The sequence below is a fragment of the Myiozetetes cayanensis genome, unplaced genomic scaffold (assembly GCF_022539395.1).
Source record: "Myiozetetes cayanensis isolate MyiCay16 unplaced genomic scaffold, myiCay2020 scf15, whole genome shotgun sequence".
Classification (NCBI taxonomy): domain Eukaryota; kingdom Metazoa; phylum Chordata; class Aves; order Passeriformes; family Tyrannidae; genus Myiozetetes; species Myiozetetes cayanensis.
In genome coordinates, this window is record NW_026087159.1 from 509,701 (window position 1) to 530,273 (window position 20,573).

General features: G+C 43.7%; 1 long non-coding RNA gene across 21 annotated transcripts in view; it reads right to left on the reverse strand.

Moving 5' to 3' along the window:
• LOC126637227 (uncharacterized) overlaps positions 1-20,573 on the reverse strand; it is an 86,311-nt gene that overhangs the window by 33,847 nt on the left and 31,891 nt on the right. For 10 of the 21 annotated variants that reach the window (XR_007628280.1, XR_007628291.1, XR_007628287.1 and 7 more), the window contains 5 exons: positions 8,563-8,675; positions 6,524-6,707; positions 5,731-5,829; positions 2,209-2,322; positions 291-577 (listed from right to left, as the gene is read on the reverse strand). This is a non-coding gene — a long non-coding RNA (uncharacterized LOC126637227). The remainder of the gene's footprint in view (positions 1-290; positions 578-2,208; positions 2,323-5,730; positions 5,830-6,523; positions 6,708-8,562; positions 8,676-20,573) is intronic. The other 11 variants (XR_007628288.1, XR_007628277.1, XR_007628283.1 and 8 more) reach the window with 8 other exon arrangements.

Below are 20,573 nucleotides of genomic sequence, written 5' to 3' on the forward strand. Positions count from 1 at the left end.
AGCGGGGGAACCTATTTCCTCTCGCCCACCAAAGAGCCACCATTGTGCTGGAGGACTTTGAGGAATCTGCTGCTCACCCTGACATAAGGGAGTAGGTTTTGTTTCATGTTTGCCTTGTGCTGGGACATTCATCTTCAAAGGGCCCCGCACGCAACCGGGGAGCCTCTGAAGCGGATCAGGGGCAATTCAAAGAGCGGTGCACGGAGCAGGAGGGGGCTCCCGTTCAAAGCTGCAGCCTCGAATCTGCCACAGAAGAGCAGATTCAAACCCAGAGAGGTCACTTCACCTACCTGCAGTGGGATCTCATATTCAGAAGACTCCAGCTAAAAATAAGGGGTATTTAGGCAGTGTGATGAGTGAAAGCCTCGAGCGATGCTCTTCCTCTCTCTCCCTCGCACACAGACACGGGCAGAGCAAGGGCTCCTTCAGAAAAAAAAAAAAACCAAACCAAAACTGTAGGAGACATAACGGCCTCCAGAAAACTTACTCACAGATCAGCTCCATCTGTAGCATCCTCCTGGTCTGAGCACAAAAGTTTCCAACGAGCTGGAGCGCCGCAGACCTCTGTCCAAACTGCCTGGAAGGAGGAAACCGCCATCAGCAGTTGCTCAACACATGATAGAGTGGTAAAAACACTGATTTCTTTCAATTACCCAGGTTAATGCAATCTAGAGGTAATACTCTGCTTGGCTCAGAAATTACCTGTTCTCTTGTCAGACCTGGGAGGCCTTGGACAACAAAAGCATTCTGCTTGGATGGGCACTGTCTAAACACAGAGTGATACAGTGCTGCTTGCCCCAGAATTTATCCTTTACACAGGAAATACGGAAAGGTGCAGAGGTAAATACTCTTCAATTTATACGCGGAGAACTGAGACAAGGGGAGATGCAGGTTCACGTACAAGCAGATCTACAGATGTTTAATATCTTTGATGAGGTAAAGAAAATCAGAAAAGGATTTTTAAGAGAAGCAGAGGCATAATAGTCTTGCAGATTATCTGCAGAGCTTTTGTATCAGGCACCTGATGTCTTTTAAAAACAATTTAGATTAAATCCTTGTAATACCTGATTTTTTGTAAAATGTATCAGCTCTGCATCTGCAAGGGAGTCTCATTTTGATACTGGAAGAGGGCAGTTGCGTTCCTGGGACTTGATCCCTTTTCCCTGGGTCAGCAGAGTTTCTCCCTGCTCCCACTGCCAGCACACCCTCGATGTGGCCACTTCCCTCCTCCTTCAAACATCCACTGTCACAGATACAAATCTCTGTACACAGTTTCTACCTCCTGTATCAGTTCTTCAGTCTCAACTGTCTTCAAGGACTTTATTTTTCTTATGTTTTTTTTTAAATACTAGATTAAAATGCACAAGATCCTGCCTTGCTTTGTCAGACTCCCCTGATTAATATTATATTTTTATTAAAAGCTGTAAAGCCTTTGGGCCAGTCTGTGCCTGAGTGGCAGTTCACAGGTACAGTTGCATTACTCCCCATAACATTATTATTTTGGTTTTTTTACTAGAAGTACCTGGGTTTCTTTTTCTTTTAACCTCAATTTAAACATCCCCTCCATTGCCGTGCTCATTTTGCTGCAGTGCTGACTGAGGTGTTTCAGGTTCATGGTGCTCCCTCCAAATTTGCTTTATAACAGCAGGCCAAGAGGGATCAAAACTTTATATCTGATTCCACTTCTTATGTGACATTTGTGGCTTTCCCCCATTTTAATATTTAGCAAATATTTTATTCCTTTAAAGCACTTTATCAAATATTCTGGGATGGGGGAGATAATGCTAAAATTTAATTTAATTGTAAAATTCTTCTTGTGCTGCATAAACACAGGTACAGCCTCATTTGGACAAGGCATCTCCCAAGAAGAGCCAAGCATTTTGAGACCCTTCCATACAGGGCAGCTGGAACACACACTGTGCTGTACAACCTGCTCTCAGATGGTTTCAAACCCTGTTTTTGCACTGTGGTTCCTTCTGCCCACATTTTATTCTCCCTTCTGCCTCCCTGGCAGTGACCTCACCTGGAGCAAGAGGCTGCAAGGCCCTGTAGCTCTTCACAGAAGGAGCAATTGGTTCGCTCCCCAAATGTTTCCCAGGTTGTAAAACAGCATAAAAGTACAAATGAAGAGCCTCATGATATTTTTCTTCCTGCTGTGTGCAATCAAGCCAGAAAGTATCCCTGACTCCCCCAGAACCTGCAAATTACCTCGGCACACCTGACCCACCAGCAGCAACACAACATTAGGACTATTTTCCCCTACTGATTCTTCTCCTGCTGAGCTCCTCCACGGGTCTGGGATGCTCCCTGCTTCCACAGCGCCTGGTTTGAAACAAAAAAACAAACCAAAACGTGAGTGAAATGCTAAACTTTTGCCAGCAAAATATGGGAATTATTTCCAAAGAACTTCACATCACTTTACATATTGCACAATTGACCCCCACGTATCTGCAAGGTCTGAAACCGAAATAGATTCAGCACGGCCAAGAAATAATCACGGAGAGCATTTTGGATTCAGCCAAGGATGAAGTCAGGCACTCTATTTTCAACCCAGCAAGCTGAGGCCACTGTTCACCACGTTCAACTGCAGCAGTTTAAAGAGCCTTGCTGGAAAAGGATTAAAAAGTACAAAGGTAAAACAAACAGCGTCGCTGCAGCGTCCAGTAGGATGAAACAACTCCCTGACATGGCAGGTATGATTACAGAAATGTTAAAAAAAAATAAGAAGGGAAGGAGGAATGGAAGGAGGGATTTCATGGAGCTTGACCAGGCTCGCTGCGACGGTGACGTAAAGCCGGGGCACTGCAGCACACACAGTTTGGAATTCAGCCCCCACATCCCCCGTGTCACTGCCAGCACTCACATCTGAACTGCCTATTTCTGTATTTCCTCTTTGCCTCTAGCCAGGGAATTCCATTATTTCACCAATGCAAAGCTTTAGATAATGTTGTGCCTCTTCCAGTTGTGTCTCTCCTGCCCCAGATCATTGCAAACTATTTACTCCACTTCTCTCCACATTTTCATTCCCAGGATCTGCTCCATTCAGCTCCATGTTCCTTAAAAGTTTGATATCGAGTTCCTCATATGCCTAATTTGGGCTTAATTCCAGGCTGGGGTAAATCGTTACAACTCAGATGGAGTCAATAGGAGCACAGTGACTTACATCAGCTTTGTGTCAGTAAATACTGACAAGATTGATCTCAAACTTTTTCAGAACAAAAGATTTTCGAAGATGGATTAAACAACATAAATGCTGAGCTGTTTTGCCAGACTGCAAATGGCATAACACAAGCTTTGTGTGACATCTCTGAATTATCCCTTCGTGGTAATGTTGACATTACATGGTATTGACTCATGGAAGAAGCTTAAATACCCTTTTAAGTTTTCAAGACTCTTTGACAAAGCACTATTTCATTAACAAAATGTTAATGGAATCCAGGAAGCTTGACTCTACAGTACAGCCTGCTGCTTTCAAGAAGCTCTGACCAAGGGATGAGACTGCACAGAGCAATGTAATTCTTATTTTTAGGACAACAGAAAAGGAAGCAGGGCACTCATTGGTTGAGGGAGGAGGACCCAAGGGTACTTCCACAGTGCTCCACTGAAGGGCTACCACACCTTCTGCTGGAGAAGGTCAAAATAGCACAAATTAGCAAATACATCATACAGGGTAAACTGGGAGAGACAGCAGCGTTGGTGTTTGCTTGGAGATAAGGCTTCTTGCTTGTGAAAAGGAGAAAAACCTGGAAAGCATTCCAGAGGGAATACCTGATGTGGGGCCAGGTTTGGGAAAGGGTTATTATGTACCTCCAGCTAAAACGATTGGTTCCAAGTACCATGCTAATCAAAGGATCATTTAGGTCAGAAAACACCTCTAAGATCATTGAGTCCAACTGTTAATGACACAAATGGCTCTCAGATAAAGCACAGAGTTTATAATTGATGGGTTTACTGCTAGGAACAGACCTTGGCTTTCAGGTTCTTGATCTGACCCAGAGAAGGGACTCGATGGAGAGAAAGGGGCAGCACAGGTGGCCCAGGTGTCACCACCAGGACAACGGGGGGAAAGCCCTCTGTGGGGAGTCAGCAGCACACAGGAGATTGGTTTGCACCCCAGAACCTTTCCCCTGGGAAGAGCAGAGAGCAGGTTCCCCTCCCTCCTCCAGAGTGTTTGGGAACAACCACCCACAAATCTTTTCCCCAGTAACTCATAAATATTTCTGGCACTCGCTGCTCAGGACTGTGACATGGCCCCAGCACCTTTCCAACACTGAACTCCAGAGACACCACTTGTAAGTCAAATGAAAGGCGACAGACCTTCCCAAGAGTGAAGTTTACTCACACACTGAATATTCACATTTTCAAACTGAAGTTTTTCTGCTGATTTCTAGATCTGCAGTTGCTCTGTGTAATGAGGAAAGTTGTTATTAACCAAAGAGATTGGAAGGGAGGGGCAGGGAAATACTAAACCTCTGTCCATTTGCCTGCTTTCTGCATTTGACATCATTTTGTGTGCTAACAACTTCCACATTTCCTCTGTAGTTCATTTCATCTGTTCTGTGGACTCACATAAAGCAACAAGTGGAAGAAAATGATGTAAAAAAATGAAAAATGAATAAATTCAGCACTTAAATGCAACGCTTGACTGAGGTGTTCAAAGGCCACTTTGCTGCCTGAAACCACTTCTTTTCTTTTTTAAATTGTTTACATTTTGAGCTGATAAAATTCACAGCAGTAAAGATAACTTTGCCTGACTGCCCAGTAGAAGACACGATGAGAAGCTGTCTGGAAGGGGGGAAGGTCCCCAACCTACATTTTTATGCTTCCATGAAATTTAAATAAATAAACAAGAGAGCTGCATACACAAATAACAGCCTCAATCAAACACGGCAGAGCTCTGAAACACATCTGCACCGGGGCACTGGTGACTGGATTACAGGGGGGAGTGACCCAGGTGTTAATGAGCTAGGAGTGAGGGAGCCCCATGGGACTGCCCTGCACCCCTGCCATCACCTCCAGCACTGATGGGATCGGGACCAAAGACTGAAAAGGGAGATGGAGATCCTCTGACCTGTCTGAGTGATGGACAAAAGGCTTGTTCCCTGGCTGAAAACAGGCATTTTGGTGCAACAGCAAAACATCTCACACATCTACCCAACTCCTACATAACCAACAAGCGATGCTGATGTCACTACTGTCACCAGGTTAATTCTCTTCTTAACAGCCCTTTGCCCTCTTGGGTTTGTTTGCTTTCAGTGAAGTCAAATTCCCTGTGCCTCGAGAGGTGAACAACAGCCACAGTTTTAATTGCAGTCTGGTCCCCCAAAGAGAAGACAAACATCCCTGTAGAAAGGGATGAAAGATTTTGTGCCAGCAGATGATTCATCTTTCCAAATACCTGGCTGCTCTCAAAAGGAGAGGAGGAAAGCTGCACTGCCTCCAGGGTCTTGGCTGCACTGCACCTGTGCCAAGGAGCTGCAAATCCTCTGCTCAGGGGATTTGCTCCAGCACAAGGCAATCCCACCTCTCTGTTTCCCACCGAAACACAAGAGGCAAGTTCCTGGAGCACACACTTGACAGCAAACCAGCCCCTTGCCTGTCCTCCAGAATCCTTCTGCTGAGAGAGTTTCCTCAAAAACTTAGTGTAGCTAGCTGAAAGTCAAAGACTGAGGCTCTCCAAGGATAACCAGATGAAGTCCTGAAGGTTTGCTGGGGTAATAATGACCATACCAGAGCTCAACCTCCACACAGGATGGGTGCAGCCTATGAGCAGAGGATCCAGGTGAAATTCAGGGCTCCATCTTCCCAAGGGTATGGAAATTCAATAACCTAATAAAAGAGAAAGGGAGAACACATGGATCATTCCTCAATAACCCATTCCTGGATAATAGTGTAGGTTTCAGTATAAAACAATTTGAAGGACTGACAGAAAAATCCAAATTCAAGGGAACTCTGGGGAGAAAGACATTTTGATCTTGACTGCAAAGCGCAGCCCTCACTCAAGGACACTGAACTTTGTCATCTCCCTGGGGTCACGAATTTTCCACATGAATTAACAGACACCCATTGAGCTGCAGGACCAAGCAGGATTTTTCTCCTGGCTGAAGATCTGCCCCACGACATCCACATCCCACTGCCGGGACAGCATCTCCCACCCTCCAGATAGCGCTGGTCAGAGCCCTCTGTGAATAACCACTTTATAATGTGAGACACTTGCTATGCACTGGGTCACTGGTAGCAGGGTTGAGAAAGGGACATTCACATCTAAAATCACAAATCTCCATAGTCAAGGCTGAAAAAATGAGCTCTGTCTCAAAGGCTCTTACAGACCCAGGAGGAGGAACACGCTCAAAGAACAGATTGCTGCAGTTTGTTAGCAAAGGTTAGGGAAAGCTGGAAACCTTAAGGTCTTGCAAATCAATCTGTGCATTGCACAGCTTCTCCCCTTCCACAGCTGAGACAAATGTGGATTGTGTTTGCCGTGCGTTCAGAACAACCTGCAATCAAAATCTCTCGCTCTCACCGGAACAAGGCAACAACACTCCAGAGACACAGAGACAACTGGAAGGCAGAAGTTCTGCAGAAGGAGCATTTTGCTTCTAAAACTCCACTTCATCCCCCTCGTGATCACACAGATTTCTGTCGAGCCTTTACACTTATACCTGTTCTTTGTCTTCAGCTGCCACATTGAACCACAAGTGCTACCACTGTAAATTAAAAATAAAAAACCACATCAAAAAAGGCCCAAACAAAATCAACAACATTTGCAACTGCATTTACATAAAACTCACTGGACAAAACTGGCACTGCACAGTAGGATTTTTCTTTCCCATTCCTAGGAAGGAGTTGAGTTGAGCTGAGCTGAGCTTAGCTGAACTGGACTATTGCCCACCCACCCTCCAGCCCTTCAGGTGCCTCTCCCCAGCTGTTCCTCAAGGAGGACATTCCTTATTCCAAAAGAAAAACACCTGTGTACTACCAGACATTGTTGATTTTCTTGAGGTAAGAAGGTATTTACTGTCTCTGTGGGACAATTACAGGAATCATCCCTTTTTTTCATCTCTGGGTGGGTCTTTAAATCAAAGATTAAAGAACCGAGAAAAGATACACAAAAACTGATAATCCCAACGCATAGACCTTCCAATCATAAATACTTGTCATTCTAAGCATAATATGCAATCTTCAATACAGTGTTGTGTTTCAGGCCCATTTAGGTACCCTACAGAAATTACTTTAGGCCGCTGTTATTCCTAAAGAACTTCAGATGAGTTTGGATCCATCATCATTCATCATGTCAGCACCTCTACGCATAGTTACCCACACTTTGTCTGCTCGGGTTTATCTAATAGCTAGCCCTGGGTTTTATTAATTTCCAATGGTTTGCAGAAATTACAGAGTTCCTACTCTTTTTTTAGAACTTATATTTTAACTTATATCCATTTTCCATGAAAACCAAGCAGTGCTTCAAAGGCACGTTACCTCTTCTGGGGCTCCTACTCCCTTAAGCAGGGATCCCAAATCTTGCCTTGTTGTGGTTTGGATTTCTCTGATGTTTGTTTGCTGGGATTTAAACTTAAGGAGAAGCCTTTTTTTGGTGTTGTTGATAAATAGATTCCCAAGGGTGAACAACCCATTTTTAGGGGGGGGTAGGGAGGTTGGTGTCTTTCTCTTCTTGGATGTTCAGCAGCCTGAGTTGACTTAAAACATTTTACTCTTCAAACAGTTTTATATCTGTGGGGCTAGTGAGCATTCCTGTGTAAGCAGAGATAGAGGAAACCTGAATTTCCCTTGTCGTGATTCCCTTGCCCAGAGAAGCTGTGGCTGCCCCATCCCTGCAAGTGTCCAAGGCCAGGCTGGACGGGGCTTGGAGCCACCTGGTCTAGTGGAAGTTGTCCCTGCCCATGGCAGGGGGTGGAATGGGATGGTCTTTCAGGTCCCTTCTAACCCAAACCATTCTATTCTGATTTTGTGATGACTGAGGAAATAAATTCCCTTGTGTGCTATTGATATATATGTGAAGGTATACAGAATATCCACTTATCCAGCAGGCAGAAATCACATTTTAAATATACATTTTTGTGTTAAACCACTGTGATTTTAGTTTTTGTACTTTCAGTGAAAATCCCCACAGATCATTGTCAAAGCCACAATTGTTAATTTAACAGTTCTTCAGCAAAGAATGAAAAGGAAAAGCAGAACATGTACTTGTGTGTGTGTGTATATATATATATATATACACACAAAATATTGTATATGTTTCCTCCAGAATGTTACTATACTGTATTATATAGAGCACTTCTCTCCTCCTTGATGACTTTTTGCTCTGTAAAAGCTGTGTGAGAGGCACAGTGGAGGTGAGACAAGGCAGAAAGGCTGCCCTGGCCCCCAGAGCCCTGGCCATGGGGCACAGCCACCGTCCTGCGTGACAGTCACAGCACCAGTCCCACGAGCCAATGGTGCCAGGAAACAGCAGCACCTGCTCAGGATTTGGACCCCACTGGGGTGTCCTGGGGTCTGTGACTCCCCAAACCCTCCCTGACCCGTGGACACCCCTTAGCCCACCTTGGGTATCCCTGGAGCTGGAGCTCCTTTGCCCCCTGGCAGCTTCACAGGTACGGAGAGTCCTGGAGGTGGTTCCCATCTTCAGACTCTCCCTTTTGGAGCACTTCAGCCACCTGTTCAGCACAGCAAAATATCCAATCCATTTAATGAGGCTTCTGGTAAAATCCTTCCTTTGAAGTCCCTCAGACCGTGACAGCAATTAACTCCAGCCCCATCTTCACTGCTGTTGTTTTACCTCATCTCAGCCGAGATCAACAACATCACTGATGGTGCAAATTATTTCCCTGCATAAGCAGTGAGGGAATGTCTCACATCCAGCAGTCACTGTCAGCTGGCAAAGTGACCTGACTGCAATTACAGCCATCATGTGGGGTGTCTTCAGTGTCCCTGGGTTCCTGCAGGATTTCTAGTAATTTCTGTAGATTTAAGACTGCAAGGAAATTCATTGCATTTAGGACTGGCAGCATTTAGAGATGAACCTGCTGTAGGTGTAGGGGAGGTGGGTAAGGATGGCATCACAGCAGAACAAAGCACACAGATGGGCTCAGGAACTGTGGCTCCTCTTCACAAAACTGTCCCCAAGCTCATCCCATTCAGCATCACATGTTCATGTGGATACTCAGAAACTTTTCCCCAAGTGTACACAACGGGGATTATTTTCATTGCAAATTGTTTGTAACAATGCACATTAAAAAAGCCACTATGACATCAACTGGACTATAAATAATCTCAGTTTAAAAGGCAGAAGGATCTAACTGAAATATTAATTTCTCCACATTAGAAATGAGAGAAATAAGAAATGAGGGAGATCACAAGCAATAGACACACAACCGGAGGTAGCTATTTAAAACTGTCCTTGGAAGAAACTTTTTCAAGGTTTTCTATTTGTTTTATTTCTGTTTCTGGGATGGGGTTTTTTTTGTTGTTGGTCTTTTTATTATCATTATTTGCTTTTTTTATTAGTATTTGCTTTGGGTTTTGTTTTTAAAGCGAGCGAGAATAAGGATAAAAGGAAACTAATTCCCCACTAAAGGGCCTCCTGCGGCCGGAGTGGGATGACCTGCTGGCTCCATAACCTCTGCCAGGGGAGGGGTGTCAGCACACACAGCCCCTCCAAGCAGCTCCAGACAACAATGGCAGCACAGGGAAAACAAAACAGGATCCCAATCCTTCCCCTGGTCTGCCTGAGGACAACACCTACACCTTAAATCCATTGGCCGAGGTGGTGTTTCCCAAGCCCTGAGGGCAGAACACACCACAGGCACAGCCTGGAATTCCTGCTCTGTGAGGAATTCCAGTATTTTCCCCAGTCCAGAAGGCAAAAAGATTCTTATAAGATCTGAAAGATGCTTAAAAAAGATTTTGGTAAAACTGAATTTGTGCAAACATTTTATGAGACAGTTATATTTTAATAATAGGCAGTGGCAGGCTGAAAATGGTAAAATTGCCCTATGATAAAAAAAAAATAAGCCAAAGCATATGGGAAACATGAAAAGAATGAATGAATGAATTAATTAAAATGAATCCTGTACAAATTAAACCATTTCAGCATCACCAAAATGAAACACTTCAAGGTTATACCAACAGAGGTGAACGTCAGGTGATGCGTCAGAACATGTTTTCGCTCAGAAATTATTATAATCAAGAAAATTCCAGTTCCAAATTTCATTTTTGTTCTGACTGGATTTTGGATTCTGAGCTGTTTGCACGTGTTTTGACCCCCTACACCCAAGAAAATTGCTGCCATCCCGACCTCTCCTGCAAGGGTGGTGCAGCTAAATGGAAGAACGTTACTGATTCTTTCTGAAGGAAAGCCTAAAACCTGTATTTTCTATAAAACTGGTGGCTTTGGCTTATTTCTCAGCAATAAAAAATGCCTTAAGGAGAGGTAAAGCAAAGCTATTGTTACCAAGACTTTCTTACTGTAAGAACCCATCCTACAGTGCATTTCCTGGTACGCTCTGAAATACCATAAATCATTCTGACAACGTGATACTTGTCAAAATAAAGGCAGAAAATACGTCTTGGAATAAAATATCCTCAATCATATTTATTTGTTTGCTCACTCGTGCCATTTGGCTCCTCTCAGTGGGTTTCCCAATCGTTAGGGTGAATTAGTGAGATTCTGCTGGAAAAAAAAACCAGCCCCATGTGCATATTCACGGGCTCACACACACGGAATATCTGCCCATGGCACCGAACACCCAGGCAAGAGAACAGAAAATTAGAAAGCTTGCAAAGGACACTTCAGTTTTCCTGCTATTTTTCCCTCCCCCCCATCTTTTCCAGCTTTTTTTTTTTTTTTTTTCCCCCCCATCCCCCTCACCAAATATTTCCCTAATGCTCGATGGTGGTTTGGTTTAAGGGAGTCCTGCCTGGAAAGCTCCTTCAGCTGCTCAGCCCAACAGCATAAATTTGATCTCGTAATTAGTATTCAGCTCAGCATCTTGGATAGAAACCAATGTTACAGCCAAGAGGTGGTTTAAATCACATAAATCATAGATCAATGACAGAACTCTAAGCACTGGATAGATTACAAAAGTAAGCTTTAGTTAAAAATAGATTAACCATTTCCCTGCAGGAATTCCTTCAAAAAAGCCCTGAATATAAAACAAATAAAATTAAATCTGATAATTTTTTTCCTAATGTATGCATATACTAGATGAATTGTTCTTTCCCTTGACAGTTACACACTGATTAAAGAAATGTGTTAACATGCTATTTCAATGGAAAATATTGTAAATTGTGGGGACTTTAATTTTTTTAATGAGCCTCTAATAGCCAAAAAGCAACGTTGTGTACAGATAGGTTTATAGCACATCACAGCAGCTAACAGATACTTCTGCAGTTGCTGTTTTTGTAAAAAGGGCAAAAATCATTCCCCAAGCCAAGAAAAATGTTTTTGAGAAGTGTTTTTAAAGTATTTTGTGTTTTGAATTTTAGCTAATGAAGCTCCCAGTCGTAAGAAGCATCACAAGCCATCAGTTATCCTGATTTAGGCACCCGTGGGGGTAATCAGCATCTTGCAGGATTGAGCCCCAAGATCCCCAAACTGTTAAAAGTTCAGGGGAAGAGGAAATATGGGGCTGAATCTCTTCCCCCTGACTAAAGGATGAAGGAGGGTTTGGCTCCTGCAAGGAAATTCTCTGTTGGTGTAGACCAGTTACACCAAACTGGGGTGCACCAGAGGACACAGAGTCTGTCAGCCAGGAATCTCCTCTGCAGCCTGAGAATCTAAATTAAAAATATAAATTTAAAGGATGTTCTCGCTCCTGTACATTGCACTGTGATTGCCTCCCATGAGGTCACACATCATTCAAAAGAAGAAAAAAAGGAAGAAAAAAAAAACCAAACTAAAAAAACCCCCAACTTTGCAGCATCTGAAGGCCAATTTGCATGTCTGTTTTCTGAGCTGCAGAGCTGAAAGCCAGAAATGCCTGAGCAGCACCTCAGCCTCTCCTCAGGCCGGGCAAGGGCAGATTCCAAGCCATCAGTGGCTGGAATAACGGGCTCGGATTCCTCCCGGGGACACACAGGGGCTGAGGCAGCTCCAGCCACAGCAAAGAGAGGAGAAACAGCCTGAGCATCAGGCACAAATCCTGCCACCTCCTCCACCCTTTTACAACCTTCAAATCCACCTTCGAATTAGTGAGTAAATAATCAAAGTGAGAGAAATCCCATATTGCCTATCCCTGGACTAACAATTGTGATTATTTTGATTAATTATGATTAAATGCAGACCTGAAAATAACAGTGATTCACCCCAATAAAAAGTTGCACAATTCTTGAACTGGTAAATAACTGTTATAGCCACAATACAACGAATTCAAACTTCCTGAACACCGACATCTGCTTGTACATTTAACTTTCTACAGATGACAAAAACATGAGTATAATTGCTGTTGCCATATCTAGAATTTAAAAAAAAAAGAAAAAGGAATACCATTCCTAGAGATGTTCCCATTTGTTTTCAAACACTCCAGCTCCATCAAAAAGAACATCTTTAAACTTTTAGTGCTTAATGGAAACGACTACTTTCGATTTCCAAGGATTTTTTTTTTCCCCCGTCAGAAGAAATAAAACAGCGAGCTGCTCGATGGCGATTTGAGCAACAACACTGAGATTTCCAAAGTGCCTCCCTGTGTGATAGAAGACTGCAATATATGCAATCAAGAGATAGATTCAAACAATAATAACTAGCAGAGGCTCCAGGCGTTGCAGAACGTGTCATTTACTTCAGACCCGTTCCTTGAGACATCAGCCCTGCAAGTAGTTCAGTGGAAAATAGATGGGACTGCTCCTGGAAGTACAGGCTGTTCGTGCAGGGAAGTTTTCAAAGGCTCTGCATTTTCTAAAGTGCTGAAAAATGCATATCAAGTTTAGTAAAACTAAAGAAGAAGAGAAAAAAGAAGGTGGGGGGGGGGGAAGGGAAAAAAGGATCTCTTGTAAAACACCAAATTGTCAGAGAGATGTCAGGGTTAATTTTTAAAGGCATATTTCCCTCCAGCAACAATTCTCTTTAATTATTTCAATATGAAACACATTATCAGACATGTTCCTTCTCTGTTCTCAGCTCCCTGACACAAGATAGGTACAAGATGTTAAATCTCTGCCGATGCTCACACACGTTGGCTGGGCAGCTCCTGCTGCACCTACAGCCTCCACCTTCCTCTACCAAACTTTTGGGGCCACCTGCCCACAGTCACAGCACCAAAAAACAGGGCAGGAGGTGGTTGAGGGACAGCCCCAGCATTTCAGAGGGTGGCCCTCAACACATACAGGGGCACCAAGAGCCGCATGGAGCACACACTGGTTTAAAAGTTATAAACACAACACACCTGACAACCTTCCAGCATGTTTAAGTGGAAATTCACCCAGATTTAGGTGTGGGTTTTTTTTTTTTTTTACTTAGAGGTCCAACAGTCATGTAGAATAGATTGTACAGAACAGGCAAAGTCCAGTGAGGAAGCTCCTGGAGTGCCACAGCACAACGAGCTGCTGCAGGACACGGTCACGTCACACACTTCTTCAGGAACTTATGAGAAACACTTTATGTTCCTCCCAAGTGGTAAAGGACAGTGCCCAGAGACCCAAAGGAAAATATCAGCCCAAAATCACGAGTGACAGCAGTTTCACATTTAGATCTGGAGAAGAAACCTTGATCTAATGCACTGGGTCGGTGTCGCAAAGCACCAGGTTTGGTCGAGTGTTTCGGCTGCTGAAGGAGCTTTGTGTTTTCCCCCATAATTCCCAACCTGACATAAATGTATTCAGGAGTCACATCAACCTAATCACCCCTTGTTTTGGTGCAAGGAAAGCCTAATCCTTTTCTAGGACAGGAACAGGCTCCAGACCAGCTCTGCCAGATCGGCTGTACCCTAATGGACTTTTTTATACCACCCCCAGAAAAACTCACCATACAGCCAGTCGCGAGATTAAAAGCTTTTTAAGTTGCTATCTTGGGAAATTTCTTTCAAGGAAATTACTACAAAGCCTTGTTTTAGTGTGTTCCCCTACTGTGAGTCCTACTGTGTTTTTTTAATAAGGAAAACTATCCATCCATGGAGGTGTATCCTGTTCTCCATGCTTGAGTGTCTAACAGCAGGCACATACAGTAGACACTCTGATGTTTTTGCCTCTTTAATTTTCACTCCATAATGTTGGTGCCTGGTTTTCCTGACTGCACCTTTCAGAGCAGTTTAATTATGGGCGTGCACAGAATTTCGAGAGGGGATTTTCAGTGATAATATTCAGATGTTCGGGACAAGTTTAATACACAAAGATATTCAGAATTCTTCCTTTTAACCATAAAATAAAACCCTGCGATGCTTTTATCACAGGATGGAAAGTGAGATAATATTACCAAGAGAAAAAAAAAATACAAATACTTCAAGGCTAAAACAGGAAGGGGTATAGAGATGCTTCATTTAGTCTTTAAAGGATGCTTCATATATAGAGATGCTTCATGCAGATATAGAGATGCTTCATATAGATATGGAGATGTTTCATGCAGATATAGAGATGTTTCATACAGATATAAACATGCTTCATTTTGGCCTTTAAGAAGACAACCTTATGCTAAATATGAAAGCATGGCAGATCTATCATTGCTTTCCAGCAAATAGGACACAGCCAGAGGTTTCCACGCCCAAACTCCCACCCAAATGAAAACAGCTCATGCCACCGAATTTATTAGCCCAAGGATTTTACCAGAGATTTTGATACCTATTTTTAAATCAAGCCAAGCAGCTCCCTGATAAAAGGTTACTGTACCACTCAGATATCAAGCTTGAAATGTGTTTTTTTCCCAATAAGAGGCCAGGTAGTGGATTATAAACGAGCCCTGCTCCATTGACTGCAGCCAGGGTATGAAAATTGATTCAATGGAGCACCATCAGCCCTCGCCAGCTGAGTATCTGTCCCTCTAATCACAACTAAAAAGATTTTCCTAGTCAATTAAAGGCTCCAAGCCTTTACTCACTCACACAAAATCCCTGCTAACAATGCATTCATTTAAATCTTAACAAACTGAGCACAAGCCCTGCCTGGTGCCACAGTTGGGGCTGGAGATTGAAATCCCCGCTCCCGCCATCCGGAGGCACCAGCCCTTCCACACTGTCTCACGTGGCCCAGGATAATCCCCGAGTCCCCTCCGATCCCGACACGCTTCTGGAGGATCTGACAAAAAAATTAGCACATTCATTATTTTCTGCTAACAGGAGTACGAGCCCCACGAAGAAAACATGTACCTGTGCTGACAGAGTGGGAGTGCTTTAATTTCCAAATTACACACATAAATAAATCAAACCAGAGCACCTGAGAAATGAAAGATTATGAAAATAGTAATATCCTGCAAAAATCTTGAAAGGCATCATAATTCCTCCAACAATTATCTTCTGTCATATTTGCGAGTAGCCCGTGTAGTTCAAGAAGAGAAAATACAAATGCGCTCCTTTAAAATTCATGAAACCACTCATTCTGTCATAAAAGCAGGCATCTTTCATGGCTACTTATTTCACACAGTCTCATAACTAATACTGACAGATACTTGGAATGCAAAAAAAAAAAAACACACCACCAAAAAAAAAAAAAGAGCACCGGACAAAGAACACGAGCTGCTCAATTCTTACATTTTAATGCTCAGAATGGAAAATAAAATCATATATTACATAGCACTGCCGAATTTCTGCTGTAATTAAATCAAAATTTGTAGATAAAAATGAGATTGTACAAAGACTGGTGGTATAGTGCTCCCAGGATTGGGCTGTGCTGCATCCATGACAACAGGATGGAAGGTTGCTTTTAATACTATTATCTTACATACCCACAGCTGAATGCTAATGCAGCTATACTGAGGAAATCAAGTTTCAGATCTGTAGCCACTGAACTTACAGCCACTAGGCAGGGAGTTTAAAAGCCATGCTAGCACACAAAGACTAATATTATAGCTATGTCAACTCCCCAAAGGTCAGCTATCTCAAAAGGCATACACAAATATTAATTGTCAGGTAGTTCTGTACCAGAGACCAGAACTGAGGCAGAAATCAGGTTTGGTGGCCATAATTTTCTTCCAATTTTATTTATAAAATGGAGGTGAGGAAGGAAGCAGAGATTAACTCAGTTCATGTTCTGTGCACTGACAGAGGGTGACGTGGCTCCTTACGAGCAGTGTGTCAGGAAGGGCTTTGCCTGTTTTCCTCAATGAAGGAGACAGAAAATGTGTGGGAAAGCAGCTAGAAAGCCTTGTTTTCCAGTGGATACCAACAGTCCAGTCGACCCAACCCTTTGGGTTGTGGACTCCCCATCCCTGGAAGTGTTCAAGCTCAGGTTGGACAGAGCTTGGAGCAACCTGGGATAGTGGAAAGTGTCCCTGCCCATGGCAGGGGGTGGGACTGGATGAGCTTTAAGGTCCCTTCCAACCCAAATCAGTCTGGGATTCAGTGATTCTGTCCTGGCTGGGGGACAGGCAGATCCCTCAGTCCCAGCCTGCTCTGTGCCCACACAAGGATCCTCTGCTCTCCCACAGGCAACTCCACATCTGCCCAAGCTCCTTCTACAGACATCACCTCCAACTTCCCAATCCATCTTCTTCTGGATTTAATAATATTTTGTTAAGAAATCACAAAAAAAATCTATATTATAAATATATATATATGCTATAAAATCATAAAAACATTAAAAGTACTGATCTAGCTGGGGGCAACTAGAGAAGTCTTTCCCAAATTACTGAATTCTGAGGTGCCCTGGGAAGTCACTGCATCCTTCCTCCTCAGGGCCAACAAAATCCAAAGGGTCCAGCAAGTCCCCAGGATGAAGAAGCCTCTCAAGCCTTGTTCTGACAGAAGTGATATGATGGGACTGGCAACTCTGATCCAACTTCCTGAAGGGGAAAACATCCTCACCAACACTTTTAGCCTCTTCTTAGCACTCAGGGAATTTTCAGGCACCTAACACTATTTTTATTCTCCAACCCTCTACTCTTCAAGGTGGAGAACTCCAAACTATTTGAGCTGCTGACCACTCTCCTGCAATAGCCTGTAACCTGTAGTTACCCAAATCCAACTTATTTATAAACCATCGGCTCACGTGCTGTCACACCCTGAATAATTCATTTTTAGGAGCAGCACAAGGAAATTCTGGCTCTGTGGTGCTCTGGCTCTATCTCACATAGTCAAGTCTGTGGACATTTTGGCACATTTATACCCTGTTTTTTTTTTTCTGAATGCATTCTTAAGGTTGCTATACATGAAATAAAGACAGCAAAATAAGTAATATAGAAATAAATCTAATAAGATATAGACAATAAAGTAAACTGAACCAACTCAACTAAAATGATCTGCCAGCCCATCAGGACTGGCAGATCAAGCCATCTTTCATGGAAATGAGGATTCACTACAAACCACTGCAGAAGTGGAGTTCCCAAGGGTTTTATCCCCCCTGTGTAAACAACCCTTTCTCCACAAACACGACTTCAGTTGGGCAGCAAAAAGATGCCTCATTAGAGAAAAATGAAAGGGGGCAACAACTTTCACAGTGATGAAAACTTTGGCCTCTAAGTGGCAGAATGTCAAAAAAAGTTGTAGCATTTTATGATATACTGTAATTGAAAAAAGTATGATGTTGTTAGTAGAAGTGTATTTAAGAAAAGCCCCACACGTGGATATAATAGAAAATTAATCCTCAGAGCTCAGAAAGTCCCTGAGGATGCAGAATCCATCATGAAGTTACCTCCTGTCCCAGATTTTCCTGTTGCTTGCCTCTGCTGACAACAGTTGTCTTTTCATTAGAGTATTTGATATCAATTTACTCAGACACCAGGGGCAGAAAAGGATTTCACTTTCTTCATCTGAAAGACACTGAGCCACAGAATTAGTACTTTGAAGAGATGCCAGAGTAAAACAGTGACACGTTCTCTAAACCAAGAACCACAGGTGGGCACAGCAAATTGTCCAAAGCCTCTCAGGGCTGCCCAGGCAGCCACAACCCTCCCAAATTTCTGATGATTCTGGGATGGACAACATTCCTGATTGTAAAGGTTCCTCCCTCCAGCTCTTGCCGAGGATCACCTTTCGAAACCAAGCCCACAGAGGAATGGCCCTGTTGTCAATGTCTTCATCCAGAGAATCATGGAATGATGGCTAAGTTGGAAGGGACCACTGGTGGGGTCATCTGGTCCAACCTCCCTGCTCAGGCAAGGTCTTCCTAGACCTTGCACATGGCACAGGATTGTGTCCAGATGGTTCTGGAATGCCCACCCTTCTGCAGCAGGGAGGGCAGGGAGTGGCTGCTCACGCTGCATTTGCAGGTTAAAATCCCTCAGAAGAGGTTTGCCTCCATTTTGGCACGTATTGAGCACTAAACTAACTTTATATGATAGAACAAATAACCTGAGGAAGGGTGTCTACCTCCCCTCATTTGACAGAGATGCTGCCTTCTCCTCCTCACTGCTCCCAGTGTTGCAAGAACCAGTGGTACAAAACACCAGGAGAAGTGATGGCCCAGCTGGCACAAGGTTATCAAGGAGCTTATTCCCAGCTGACTGGGCACCTGGTGAAACCTGTGCTTCACCCCAAAGACGGTGGGAAACTTTGCCCACTTCATCTTTTCAAAGCCTTTGGCTCCTTTCTTTTTCAAACCTTGCTTACATCGAGGATTTATCACAGAAACCCTCAGAAAAAAAAAAAAATTAACTGCCCTGAAATGGCTTGTTCTGCCCCAACATGGGATGAGATTCGGGTGCTCAGGTGAGAGCCCAGTGGCCTGGTGGGAGCTCTGGCAGGGGAACAGCCCTGTCTGGGGTGTGGAGCTGAGCTCCTCACCGTGCTCCCTGCTCACCCAGCCTTGGGCTCCAACAAGGAGCTGACTCTGCAACTGAAGCCCAACCCTGGACCTGCAGCAAGCAGAGCTTGTGCTTTGTTACAGCCAGAAGCAACCTAAACTGGGTATCTAAAATTAGACAGCAGGAATTTTCTCCAAAGCATCGCTGCATCCTGCTGGAAGAGTGGAAAATGGAGGTGGAAACCTGAGAGCAGCAGAAACAAACCCTGTGTTTGTCAGCAGGACACTCGTGCCACAGGCACAGGAGCCTCTGTACTCAGCACATCCCTGACCTGCAGTGATCCCTCACACACAGCAAAGGTCTGGCAGGGTTTGGACTCAACAAGGCTCCTAATAAGGTATAAAAACATGTTGGTTTTTTTTTCAGAAGGCTCAGGGATCAAACTGAGACAAGCAATTTATTCCAGCAGAAACCAAGACGTCACCTCAGAATACTCACAAAGGTTTCTCTCCAGAAGCAGAGAGTGAAAGGAAATGCAAGAGCATCAGCTATTGCTGTTCCTCCACCATGTTTCACCGGATTCCTTTGAGGCTCAAATGAGGTTCCTCACCCTGAACCCCCCCTTTTAGGGCAGGTGTGCTGGTAATTAGGCAGAAGATGTGAAAATCAGCCCCAAAACTGCAAGTCAGTGAGCAGAGCTTCACCTCAGCTCAGCTACTCCACTGTCTTCAGCTCAGCTTCAGCAGAGACCCCACTTTCCGCCCTCAGACCCCACTTTCTGCCCACAGGGAAACTCTACATACTCGTATTTTATCCCACAGTCATTTTCCAACATGGAAAACTCCCAAAACCATGGATCCACCCACATTCCCACGAGAACCTCTTGTCCCCACAGGTAGCCCTGACGTGGGATGAGCTCCATGGGCAGGACAGGGAGTGATGATCCCAGCTGTCCTCCCACCCCGTGGGCACAGGATATTCCCTGGGATGATCCAAGGGTGCAGGGCTGAATCCACTCCCAGCCCCCACTGTTTTGACCACCAGCCCAGGCAGGAAAAACGTACAATTCAATGTGCTCAGACACCACACTTGGGAGATTTCATTTCAGTCTCAATTTCTTCCACTGAACATTAGATTTGGTAGTTTTCCCAGTCAACTCTTGCTTTTTTGGAAAAAAACCAAACCAAAACAAAACACTAAAGAAATTCAGCCACTTTTAAAAAGAAACCTTGAAAGAAAATTATGAGCTCTGTTTTGGAACCTGGTCCAAATGGCTGGAATAAAAATGCTCAAAACCAACTTAATATTTCCTGTACTTGAAAAATTTGGGTATTCAGTCTATATAATAGACTGAATATTTTTATTGGATGTTTTAAAAATAGAGATATGATTTGGCTATGATTCTTCAGTATTTATTTCAGCAAAATTCTGAGGTCATGTTGTTTGTGGGAAAAAAAAAATCTAGAATGGTTTGGTTTGGAAAGGACATTAAAGCTCATCCAGTTTCAAGTTCCCTGCCATGGGCAGGGACACCTTCCACCAAACCAGGTGGAAAAATCATATTCTCTAAGTCCAACAGTTTTCCTGTTGTCAGGAAGTAACTCTGCCTTCACCTCAGGTATTCAGTTTTCATTTTAAACAACCTCTCTCCCATTTTACTGTCCTTTTCCTTAGCCAGATATTCCTGTTTTGCCAAAGACAGGCCAAAAATTACTTGGATATCTATTAGCAG